Source organism: Geotrypetes seraphini, chromosome 3 (genome assembly GCF_902459505.1).
Source record: "Geotrypetes seraphini chromosome 3, aGeoSer1.1, whole genome shotgun sequence".
Classification (NCBI taxonomy): domain Eukaryota; kingdom Metazoa; phylum Chordata; class Amphibia; order Gymnophiona; family Dermophiidae; genus Geotrypetes; species Geotrypetes seraphini.
This window is the reverse complement of record NC_047086.1, coordinates 256,458,769-256,472,174: the sequence shown is the minus strand read 5'-3', so window position 1 is coordinate 256,472,174 and position 13,406 is coordinate 256,458,769.

The following is a 13,406-nucleotide window of genomic DNA, read 5'->3' as shown; positions in this document are numbered from 1 at the left end:
GAGCTTGTTAAAACAAAAGTTCAGCAGGGACAAGAAACAGCAAGATTCTGGTTCTCACCCCTCTCCAGCCTCCAAAAAAACACAATGAGACCAGGGCAGGGGTCAAGCCCCCAGATAGGGGCTGGCTGTTTGCCTATTGGTCGGTCTGGACTCAGATTGGTGCAGACCATTGGATCCTAGAAGTTTTTCGAGAAGATTCTTTTGCTGGCTGGCCATAGAGAGACCTCAGAGTCCGGGTAATGGTGTAATGCATACTGGATCTTTGTGCCATAGAACCAGTCCTGGACGAAGAATCGGGCTCGTGCAGTTTCTTCATTTACTTCATCATGAAAGGTTCAGATGACTAGAGGTCATTTTGGATTCTCAAGTCAATCAATGTTGCATTGAAAGTGCCTCATTTCCTCATGGAGACCATTTGTCAGTCATAGCAGCAGTGGTGCCGAGGGAATTTCTTGCCTCCCTCGATTTGATGGAAGCCTATCTACATATTCCCATTTTTCTGACCCATAGAAGGTACCCTGAACATAAATACATAAGAATAATCAGACCAATGGTCCATCAAGCCCAGTAGCCCGTTCTCAGGGTGGCTAATTCAGATCACTAGTACCTGGCTAAAACCCAAGGAGTAGCAACATTCCATGCTACTAATACAGGGCAAGCAGTGGCTTTCCCCATGTCTTTATCAATAACAGATTATGGACTTTTCCTCCAGGAACTTGTCCAAACTTTTCTTAAAACCAGCTACGCTATCTACTCTTACCACATCCTCCAGCAATGCATTCCAGAGCTTAACTATTCTCTGAGTGAAAAAATTTCCTCCTAATAGTTTAAAAATATTTTCCTTTAACTTTATCGAGTGTCCCCTAATCTTTATAATTTTTGATGGAGTGAAAAATCGATCCACTTGTACCCATTCTACTTCACTCAGGATTTTGTAGACTTCAATCATATCTCCCCTCAGCCATCTCTTTTCCAAGCTGAAGATCTCTAACCATTTTAGTATTTTCTCATAGAAGAGGAGTTCCATCCCCTTTACCATTTTGGTCGCTCTTCTTTGAACTTTTTCTAGCGCCACTATATCTTTCTTTAGATAAGGATCCAGAATTGAATGCAATACTCCAGATGAGGTCACACCATGGAGTATTACAGGGGCATTATGACATTCTTAGTCTTGGTAACCATCCCTTTTTTTAATAATTCCCAGCATCCTGTTTGCTTTTTTGGCCACCGCCGCACATTGGGTAGAAGGTTTCATCATATTGTCTATAATGATACCCAGATCCTTTTCTTAGGTGCTAACCCCCCAAGGTGGACCCTAACATCCGGTAACTGTGATTCAGGTTATTCTTCCCAATGTGCATCACTTTGCATTTGTCCACATTAAATTTCATCTGCCAATTTCCTAAGGTCCATCTGCAATTTTTCACAATCCGCTTGTGTTTTAACAACTTTGAACAGTTTAGTGTCATCTGCAAATTTAATCACCTCACTCGTTGTTCCAATTTCTAGATCATTTATAAATAAGTTAAATAGCACCAGTCCCAGAACAGACTCCTGTGGCACTCCACTGTTTACGCTCCCCCATTAAGGAAAATGACCATTTAACCCTACCCTCTGTTTTCTATCCAATAACCAATTCCTAATCCACAACTGAACTTTGCCACTTATCCCATGACACTTTAATTTTCTCAGGAGCCTCTCCTGAGGAACTTCATCAAAAGCTTTTTGGAAAATCTAGATACACTATATCAACTGGCTCACCTTTATCCACATGTTTATTCACACCTTCAAAGAAGTCAAGCAAATTTGTGAGGCAAGATCTCCCACGGCTGAACCCATGCTGATTCCATCTCATTAAATCATGTTTGTCTACGTGTTCCACAATTTTATTTTTTATAATCGTTTCTACCATTTTGCCTGGCACCGAAGTAATTTCCCGGATCTCCCCCGTGCTCTTTTTAAAAATCGACGAACCAAGGACTGGTCTTCGTGACATTTGAAGCATTGAGATTAAGCATCAAATTACTGCATTTCAATGGCCACGAATTTGGTCTTGGAGGATGAGGTGTACAGTGTCTTCATCTATGAGACAAACCTGTTTTTTTCTGTTACATAGAGCTTTTTGGACCCCGGTTCATTTACAGAAGTTAGATAGCTCTAAATCTAATAGATGCTGGCTCTGTCATCTTGAAACTGGAACATTAGATCATTTGTTATTCTATTGTCTATTCATTCTTGCTCTTTGGAAATCAATATGGGGTCAAATTAATAATTTGTTAGAAAATCCAGTGGCATTATCCTATGACACTGTATTGTTTGGCATGTCAATGAGGGCTAAAAGCCAAATATCCTCTAGTAATAACAGGCTTCTGCTCATTATGACAGGGGTTGCTAAACAACAGATTATGAATAACTGGAAAAATTGGAAGAGGTTGAATTACAGCTTTTGGTGGAACTCTTTATGCCACATATTCAAAATGGAAAGGATAATTGCTATACAGCAATGAAATTTTAAAAAATTTCAGGTGATTTGGGAGCCATTAACAAAATATTGCAAGGATTGAAAGTATTGTATAGAATAAACATTATTTTTTTCCTTTGGTTCATATACGTCCAGGGTGGGGTGGGGGATGGGATTATTTTATGATTTCTTTTATTTATAAATAAACATAGGATACAAGGGAGAGGGATGATTCGATATAGTTTAGAATTTGATGTTATATTAAATATGATTTAAGTATAAATGATTGTATTATATGTTATACTTACTGGGAGCTCTAAAAATGAATAAAGATTAATTAATATAACAAGATATGGGGAGGAGGAGGGGGGAAATGATTGTTTTCTGTATTAATTTGTGTAGTTAAAGTGTCTTTTCTGTAATGTTTAAATCTAAATTAATTGTATGGCAATGTCAAAGTTTGAAAATCAATAAAGATTAATAATAATAATTTTAAAAATCAGCGTAACATTGGCCACCCTCCAATCTTCGGGTACTATAGACAATTTTAGCGATCACTAACAGCAGGTCAGCAATTTCATGTTTGAGTTCTTTTAGTACCCTGGGATGTATACCATCCAGTATTTGCAGTTTCATGTGCTGGAGCAGCAGCATTGCCAGTTTTCTGCACTCCATTTCTGCCTGGCAACAGCACTTCACACCTTTACCAAGGTCATGGTGGTGATAGCAGTGCACCTCCACAAGGCAGGGATCCAAGAGCATCTATGTTTGGATGATGGCTAATCAGAGCCCCATTTAGGGAGGAAGGAGAATGGGTAGTTTCAAGAGTGGGATGGATAGTCAACTTCAAGAAGAATCAGCTAGAGCTGACCCAGTGCCTGGAGTACCTGGGAGTTTTGTTCAACACAGCCTTGGGTCAAGTTTTTCTTCAAGAGCCACACAGGCTGAAGCTCTAGAAACAGATTTCAGAACTGCTACAGAGTTCAACTCCCACCGCATGGCATTATCTGCAGGTTCTTTTTTTTTTTTATTTATTTATACTTTTACAAATTAACATGTCAATCAGTGCTTGAAGGAAATATAACAATCCAATAAGAAAAACAATTATTAATTATAAAATAATGCCACATAGTAACTATGAGTAAAGTCCACAATCTGAGAGGAGAAGGAATCAATCACTTCCAAGGGTAGTTGGTTTCAAGAAATAAACTAAATTAATACAATACAAATAACAGAGTGCAGTTGGAGTTATTTAACTAATGGCCTACTAGGTAGATTCCATGGAGGTATCTGGAATTCTTGTGGTTACTTTACCTTCAAGAAAAAACTGCAATTGATCGGGTTCATAAAAAATATATCTATTACTCTGATAAGTAATGCAACATTTACAGGGGAAACGTAATTGAAAAGTTGCCCCTAAACTCAAAACAGACTGACGACAAGCCAAAAACTTCTTACGTCTGGCTTGTGTCCACTTAGATACATCAGGAAATATAGAAATTTTGAATCCATGAAATTCCACCTTTTCAGTCCTATAGAATAGACGAAGAATTGATTCTTTATCTTGAAGAAAGACAAAAGTTACCAATAAAGTAGCTCTAGTCATTAAATCTTCTTGCGATGTCTCCAGCATACCAGTGAGATCTAATTCTCCCGGTATAGCGTTCCCTTTATCTTTATCCTCCTTTGGTAAATTTAAGTAATATATCTTTTGTAATGGTGGCATGTTATTTTCAGGAAATTTCAAAACAGTATTCAAAAAAGAATGAAATAAATCCCTAGGAGATTGAAACTTGGAAACAGGAAAATTTAAAAGTCTCAAATTTAGGTTCCTATTAGCATTTTCCAAATTTTCAATTTTCCTAGCAAGTAAAGCTTTCTCCTTAAGTTGTAAATTAGTAGTAATCTTCCCATCTGCCACAGATTTCTCCAATTTATCCACTCTAAGAGACTGTTGCTGGAGTTTCTCTTCAAAAGTTTTAAATTTAGTATTAGTATTTTGTGTGGAAAGTACAATTTGGGAGCATACCTTATGTAAAGTCTCCATAGCGCTCCATAATGCCTCCATGTCAATCACCGCTGGTTTAATCAGGGGAGCAGGGGTAGCTATTCCGGGGGACTCCACCATAGGATCCATCTCCACCTTCCCCGCTTCCCGCTGACTTTCAGGTCCTCCGGTTTCCAATGCTGACTGTAAGGAAGTCAGCAAGCTGTGATTTCCATCCGGGGTCAGGGGTGAGACCTGCAGCGCCGCCGGAGACATCAATTCCGGCGCTTCCTGTGCGTCTGAGGGCGTCCCCGACATCATCCCGGGACGCGGAGGAACTCCGGGCCCAAAGGGGCTAAGCGAAACGTCGCCTTCCAAGACCGAGGTCTGCCCTCCTCGGTCAGCGGATGCGCCCTCTCCAACTGGGACGACATAAGTTGTTATTGCCGTTTGCCGAGTCAGTGAAGTGGAAGAGGAGGCAGGAAGCGCACTCCTCTGCTTACCCCTGCGCTTAGGCATAGCAGGTAAATTTCTATAAGAAAAAGTTGAAAAATTGAAAAAAATGCCAAACAGAGCAGGAGCCACTTGGTAGCTCGACTCACTCCGACGCCATCTTGATTCCGACTCTTATCTGCAGGTTCTATGGTCGATGAACTCTTATGTTTTCCCTGTAACCTATGTTTGGTCAAGTCAAGTCGTTCACAGAATTGTGAGTTTTCCAGGGTTGGTAGGGATGAAGGCCTCAGACTGATGATCCAAGTGGATATTCTCACTCAGGGACTTGTTCCTATGGAGATTACGGAACTCTTTGGGCTTGCGGCATGACTCTTGAGTGAGCTGCCCTGACAAGTAAGGGTTACTCAGATGTCAGTAGTCACCAGTCTGCTTAGAACTAAGAAGCCATCAATGGTGGCAGCCTATGCTAAGCCCTGGTGTGTTGTGGATAATGTAGAGCCCTTATGAACTCCAATTTTAGTAGTCCTGGACTTTATGCAAGAGAGACTTCAGAAAGGTTTATCAGTTGGATTGCTAAAAGTGCAGAAAGCAAGCCTTTCCTGTTTCCATGCTTGGGGGAAAGAGGCTTTCTGGTCTCTCAATCAGATGTCACCCAGTTCATTATAGGGGTTCTTCGGTTGTGCCCTCCGTTGAGTCTCCCATTCCCATCCAGGAATCCTAACATCATATTACAAAGTCTCAGTAGAGCTCTACATGAGCCCTTATAGGAGGCTTCCCTTCTGCATCTTATGTTCAAGATGGTGTCTCCGAGTTATAAGCTCTGTCCTGTAGGGAGCTGTCCCTTAAGATTACGGAAGCAGGGCTTTACTTATGCATGGTTCTGTCCTTTTTATCAAAAGTAGTCTCTGCTTTCAAGTTTCAAGTTTCAAGTTTATTAGTTTTTCATATCCCGATCATAAAGCGAATATCTGACCGGTTAACAATAAAAAAATTTTAAAATAGGAGAATAAGAACTAGTTAATAGTGTATTAAAGAATATTGGGGAAAACATATTAAACATATACAGACAAACACGACCGTGAGGATGAATGGGAAGGAGGGGAAAAGTTACATAATATTAGAAGAAATGATATAGTGGGAAGGGAAAGAACATGAAGGGTAATTGTGCGTGATGTTATGAGATGCGCTAATGTAGAGGATGAGAATTATGAGAGTGTTGAAAATTTAATAGATGAACTAAAGATTAGGATTTGGCAAAGGCATCTTGGAATAGGAAAGTTTTAAGATTGGTTTTAAATTTTTGTAGATGAATTTCATCCCGAAGAAATTGAGGGAGAGAATTCCATAAGGTTGGAGCAGTAATAGCAAAATTAGTTTTCCTAGTATAGTAGGACTCTTTTAGAGACGGAATAAAAAGAAGTTTTTGATCGGTGGATCGTAAGGATCGGGGAGAACTTTGGGGAATTAATAATTTATCGAGGAATAAAGGTAAGTGAGATTGTTTGATTTTGAAGGTAAGCAGTAAGATTTTGTAGATTATACGGTGCGTGACTGGGAGCCAATGAGCCTCTTTAAGAAGAGGGGTGACATGTTCGAATTTACCTATTTTGTAGACTAGTTTAATTGCAGTATTTTGTATAAGTTGCAACCGTCGAAGTTCTTTTTGAGGTAGTCCATTTAACAAAGAATTACAGTAATCTAAGTGTGAAATGACTAGGGAATGAATAAGGATGTTAATTGAATCAGTATTTAGAATAGAACTGAGTGAAAGGATGATGCGTAATTTAAAGAAACAAGTTTTTACTACTGAGCTTATGTGGTCATGAAAGGAAAGATCTCTATCGATGGTTACTCCTAATAATTTTATTTTAGTATCCATAGCTAAGGGTGTGGATTTGATATAAACAGTTCCTGGTAAAGTTTCGGATTTTTTGATGGGGAGGAGAAGACCACAAGATTTATCAATGTTGAGTGAAAGTTTGTTAGAGAAAAGCCAATCACTTATAATATCTAGTTTGGTATTTAGATCATTTATTTCTAAAGGGTCTGAAGTATTTATCGGGAAGAGTAGCTGTATATCATCAGCATAGGCGAAAATTGAGAATCCCAGTGATTGGGCAAGAGAAAGGAGAGGGGAAAGAAAGATATTGAATAGTAGTGGGGATAAAATAGAGCCTTGAGGAACTCCAAAAGTTTGAGTTATCGGAGAAGAAGTTTGATTTTTTGCATTAACTTTAAAATAACGTTGATGAAAATAGGATGTGAACCAGTTGAGAGCCTGACCTGCTTTCCATATCAATCAGGAAGTCCGTTGCCTGCTTTCACCCTAGGCATCTAAGAAAAAGGATAAAGCATTGAATTTTCTGAATGTCAAGTGAATGTTTCTCCAGACCTCAAAGTTACCAATGAATTTTGCATATCAGATCACCTTTTTGTTTTGACCAGTCATACTAAGGAAGGGATGCCAGTATCTAAGGCCTTGATTTCCAGGTGGATTAAAATGGCCATTACCTTTGCATATGTGGGCTATGGTAAGCAGCTGCTGATTGTATTGAAAGTGCACTCCATCAGAGGAGTTGCTACCTCATAGGTGGAGACTTGGGCAGTTTCGCCCGAGGATATCTGTAGAACAGCTAAACGGTTTACCCTTCGTACCTTTACCAGGTTCTGTAGAGTAGATGTAGCAGCCAGGAAAGATGCCGCTTTTAGGTCCTCCATTTTGAAAGCAGACTCAGTGGGCCTGCCTGAGACTCAGGGGACTGCTTTGGTATATCCCTAATGTTCAGGACTACTAGATACAATGCACCAAAAAAAAAAATTAAGTTCTTACTTCTAGAATCTTCTTTGTAGATGTGTCTAGAAGTCTTGAAGACCCGCCCTATGTATGAGCTTTGCCTACCTTCTGCCTTGGAATTAGTCTGGATTTAGAGACTTCTCTATCAGATAAGCTGAAAAAATACATGCAAAAAAGTAAAGTCTGGTCTAAGCCTCTGCTTTATAGCAGGATATGTGAGTAACTACGAACTCTATATAATATTAGTACTGGTTGCACATAGTTTTGATATCTCTTTTAATCAGATACTTGAAAGTTATAATGCTCATTAATATGTTTGTTACAGAGAAGAACAGAATTGTAGTGTCAGGGATTTTTTTTCCCCGTTTCTCTCCTTCTAGTTATGTCTCTAGCTTCAACCCACAAAGAAGCCACACTTCTAGTAGAATGTGCCTGATGAACTTATTGCATTTCTTCGAAGGAATTAACAAATGGATGGACAAAGGGGACCCCATAGACATTGTATACTTAGACTTCCAAAAAGCCTTTTACAAGGTACCCCATGAATGCCTACTTTGGAAACTAAAGAACCATGGGGTGGAAGGAGACGTACACAGATGGATCAGGAATTGGTTGGCGGGCAGAAAGCAGAGGGTAGGAGTGAAGGGCCACTACTCAGACTGGAGGAAGGTCACGAGTGGTGTTCCGCAGGGGTCAGTGCTTGGACCGCTGCTATTCAATGTATTTAGAAATGATCTAGAAACAGGGATGAAGAGCGAAGTAATAAAATTCGCAGATGACACCAAGCTATTCAATGGGGCTAGGACTAAAGAGGACTGCGAAGATTTACAAAGGGACTTAAACAAACTAGGGGAGTGGGCGACGAGATGGCAGATGAAGCTCAATGTAGAGAAATGCAAAGTCTTACACATAGGAAACAGAAACCCGAGGTACAGTTACACAATGGGAGGGCTGTTATTGAGTGAGAGTTCCCAAGAAAGGGACTTGGGGGTAATAGTGGACATAACAATGAAACCATCGGCACAATGCACAGCGGCTGCTAAGAAAGCAAATAGAATGCTAGGAATAATCAAGAAGGGTATTACAAGCAGAACGAAAGAAGTTATCCTGCTATTGTATTGGGTGATAGTGCGCCCGCATCTGGAGTGCTGCGTCCAATATTGGTCGCCATACCTAAAGAAGAATATGGCGATACTCGAGAGGGTTCAGAAGACAGCAACGCGTTTGATAAAAGGTATGGAAAACCTTTCATAAGCTGAAAAATTAGAGAGACTGGGACTTTTTTCGCTGGAGAATCGGAGACTTAGAGGGGATATGATAGAGACTTATAAGATCATGAAGACATAGAGAAAGTGGAGCGGGACAGATTCTTCAAACATTCGACAACTACAAGAATGAGAGGGCATTCCGAAAAATTAAAAGGAGACAGATTCAGAACCAATGCTAGGAAGTTCGTCTTCACCCAACGGGTAGTGGACACCTGGAATGCTGTGCTTCCAGAGGGAGTGATAGGACAGGGTACGGTATTGGAGTTCAAGAAGGGATTGGACAATTTTCTGAAGGAAAAGGGGATAGAAGGGTATAGATAGAGGGCTAGTATATAGGTCCTAGACCTGATGGGCCGCCACGTGAGCGGACTGCTGGGCATGATGGACCTCAGGTGTGACCCAGCAGAGGCACGGATTATGTTCTTAATATAGGCTGATGAAATGGTCCTTCGGATTCATCTGAAAATCATGACCTCCAGATAGTGAATAACAACTCTGCGCACATCCAATTTTCTCAAATGTGGTCCTGCTTCTTTGATTGCTTTTGTACAAACTGAGGGGAGCAGGAACAGCTGCCTGGTAAGAATAATAATAATAATAACTTTATTCTTATATACCGCCAACAATCTTCCGACTTCTAGGCGGTTAACAATAAAGGGAAACTGTAAATACAATAAATAGAAGCTGTACATACAACGAATTAAGGAGTATTGCTGTGTACATTTGATAGTATCAACATTAATAGTAGTAACAACAGTTTGTGGGCTGCAAGGCCAAGAAGTGCCATGCTGCTTACAGAGAAGTAGAAATATTCCATGAATTGAATGGAGTGATCGTAGTTGGTGATTAGGGGTTAGGGTTAGCAGTTTACAAGATCAGGTTTGTGATGGTGTTACAAGGGTTGATGTCCTGGTTCGTTATCTAGATATTTTAAGAACAGGTAGGTTTTTAGGTGTTTCCTAAATTCTCCATAGTTGTTTGTGTGTGCAATTAGTTTTTCTAATTCTTTACCCCATGTGGCTGCTTGGTACGATAGCAGTTGTTGATGGTATTTCTTATATTTGCACCCTCTGGCCGGAGGGGAGACAAATTTCAGGTGTGTTTTTCTTTCATGTCTGTTGGTTGGGAATGAGAAGAGGTCTGTAATGTATTTGGGAGCTAGTCCATTTAATACCTTGAAGCAGAGACATCCTAGCTTGAACTTCGTGCGTGCCCCCATCGGCAGCCAGTGTAGGAGTTTGTAGGAAGGGGTTATGTGGTCGGACTTCTTCAGCCCGAAAATCATCCTGACTGCTGTATTTTGTATCAGTTGTAGTCTATGCATTTGCTTCTGGGTGATTGTCAGATGGGTGATGTTGCAGTAATCCAGATGGCTTAGTATTAGGGATTGTACTAGAATTCTGAAAGCTGAAGTGTGGAAGTACGCCTTGATGGACCTAAGTTTCCAGAGAGTGAAAAACTCTCTTTTGATTAGGGAGTCTATATGGTCTTTCATGGTTAGACCTTGGTCTAGTACTACTCCTAGGATCTTCATCGTTGGTTGAATGGGGTAGTTGAGATTGTTTATGTGTAGTGATTTTGTCGTTTTATGTGCGTGTGGCGAGGCTATAAAGAGTTTAGTTTTATCCGGATTGAGCTTCAATTTGAACTCTGAGGTCCATTGTTCCATCGTGTTTAGCGCTTCAGTTGCTGTAGGGGTGATTTCAGAGGGAGATGAAATAAACGGGATAATGATTGTGAAGTCGTCTGCATAACTAAATACTTTTATGCCTCGCTGGGTCAGCTGCGTACCTAGTGAAGCTATATAAACATTGAAGAGTAGTGGGGATAGTGGGGACCCCTGTGGCACGCCTGATGGGTTTGTCCAGATTTTAGAGAGATTGCAATTGAAGCGAACTTGATAGATGCGGGTTGTCAGGAATCCTCGGAACCAGTCCAGCACCTCTCCTCCAATGCCGATTGCGTCTAGGCATTGTAGTAACTTTTCGTGATCCACCAAGTCGAAGGCCGAGCTCATATCAAATTGCATGACTAAGGCTTTATGGCCCTTGCTGAATAAGTTACGTAGGTATTCTAGGATCGCTGCAATCACCGTCTCAGTACTAAACAAAGGTCTGAAGCCAGACTGGGTTTCATGTAGTAGTGAGAACTGATCTAGGTAGTTCATCAATTGGGTTTGTACCAAGCCTTTCATTATTTTTACGAAAAATGGGATGGATGCTACCGGTCTATAGTTGGTTGCTGATGTTAGGGGTAGTTTATGATTTTTTGGAATTGGGGTGATTATAATGTGACCATTTTTTGATAGGAATTTTCCATTTTTGAAATTATTGGACATGTGAGTCCATAGTGTTATTTTAAAGTCTAATGGGGCTGCTTTCATTATGTTGGGGGGACAGGGGTCTAGGATGCAGTTTGATTTAGTGTATTTGTTGTAGAGTTTTATGAAGTTGTTCCATTCTAGGTCCTGAAAGGAGTTCTAAAACATGTCCGCTGGTATTTCATTTACATGTGTGTTGGCTATTTGCTGCTCATCTGTGTTGTTTGCTGGGCAGTTGTTCTTTAGGTTCGCAATTTTTGAATCAAAGTATTGTGCTAGGTCGTCTGCTGATGGAAGTTTTGTGTCGTGCGTGGATTGACTGTGGCGTGTGGTGTCAAATAAATTTTTAACTAGATTGAACATTTCATGAGTGTTGACTCCTTTTGAACTTGTGTTGGATATGTATATTTTGGATGAGTAGAAAGTTTTCCTTTTTTCTTTTATCAGTTGTTTGTATTCCTTTATGTTTGATCTCCAATTGTTCCTATCAGATGTTTCACCTGTTTTGTTCCAGATCCTTTCTAGACGTCGTATTGATTGTTTCATTTTTAGTAGTTCGGAGTCGAACCAGTTATTATATTTATTTGAGCGGTTTATTCTTTTTTGTTTAGGAGCTATTTTGTCTAAGATGGTTGTGCTTGTTTTCGACCACTGTTCCCAGAATTCATCCTCTTCGTTTGTCTCCTCTCGCGCTTCATAGTGGGCCCAGTATTCCTCTGGGTTAATGTGGCCTCTTGTGAGATGTTCTTTTTTTCTTATCTTTGGGTGAGTTTTTTCTTTTGGTTGGTTCCAGATTAAATTAAAGTAGTAAGTGAAATGATCGGACCAGATGTCATGGTTCCAGATGCCATTTGATATGGAAATAGTGGGATTTAGGGTTTCTTTTGAGGACATAGTTACCAAATCTAGTTGGTGGCCTTTTTCATGGGTTTGTGTGGTTGAAGGGAGAATGAAGTTGAGTGAGGATAGGAAGTTTTTAAAGTCTTTTGTGTCGGGATTGTCCTCGTTCTCTAGATGTAGGTTTACGTCTCCTGCTATAATATTGTAAGACGGAGTGATTGTGTTGTGAAGGATGAATTCGTAGAGGTCTTCTCTGGCCTTTGACCAGCATTTTGGCGGAACATAAAGAGGTAATCTTCTAGGTCCTTATTGCTAATTTTGCATGCTAGTGTTTCTAATTGGTTGGTTATCTTGGAGTCCACTAATTCAAGTTTGAGTTCTTCCTTGAGGATGACTGCTAGTCCTCCCCCTCTCCGGTCTTCTCTGTTTAACATGTGGATTTTGTAATTATCTGGTATTAGGTCATTTAGTATTGGATCCTCTTCTGACAGTAGCCATGTTTCCGTTAGAAAGAGGCAGGCTAGCTTCTTGCAGATGATCCAGTCTTTGATTAAGAACGCTTTGTTCCTCACTGATCTAGTGTTGAGGTAGGCGCAGGGAATGGAGGTAGTTGTGATGGGTATGGTGGGTGTAGTGATTTTGATGAGTTTTATCTCCCTTGGTCTTTTTTTGAGGGTACGGTGAGGTCTATTATTACTTGTGATTATTTTAATATGATTTACTCTGTCTTCCTGTTGGTTGATTAGGAGCTTAATGAGTGTGTCGGGTTCGTGAACGGAGTGAAGCTTTGGATATAGTGATATAACGTTTTTAACGTTATTGCATAGTAAATATAATAGTAGGATTGATAAGAGCTTCATGTTTGCTGGTTTTTTGAAATCCTTCTAGTATTTACTTATGTTGGTTTTTGTCCACGCAGGTTTTCTGACTTTATCAATGGTACACTTGCAAAGGATTGCGAATATATTGTTGTAGGACTGTGGAGGGTTTGAGTGGGGTGGCAATAAGCGGGAGAGCGGGGAGGAGCGGGGAATAGGCAGGAGATTCAGTGGAGCGGTCTTTGGGGTGGTGGTGTTCCGAGTCCCCCAAGTGCTCCCCTCAGGTGCTCGCCTTCGTCGGCGCGCCGAACGTCGGCGTTTTTAAAGAAGATGTCCTCCGGCTGGATCGGGGGGAGGGCGGAGCAGGGCTCCCACGCTGGCCCGATCTGGCTGGTCTTTGTATGTGAGGTGCGCTGGGTCGTTTTTAAAGAAGGTGTCCTCCGGCTGGATCGGGGGGGGGGC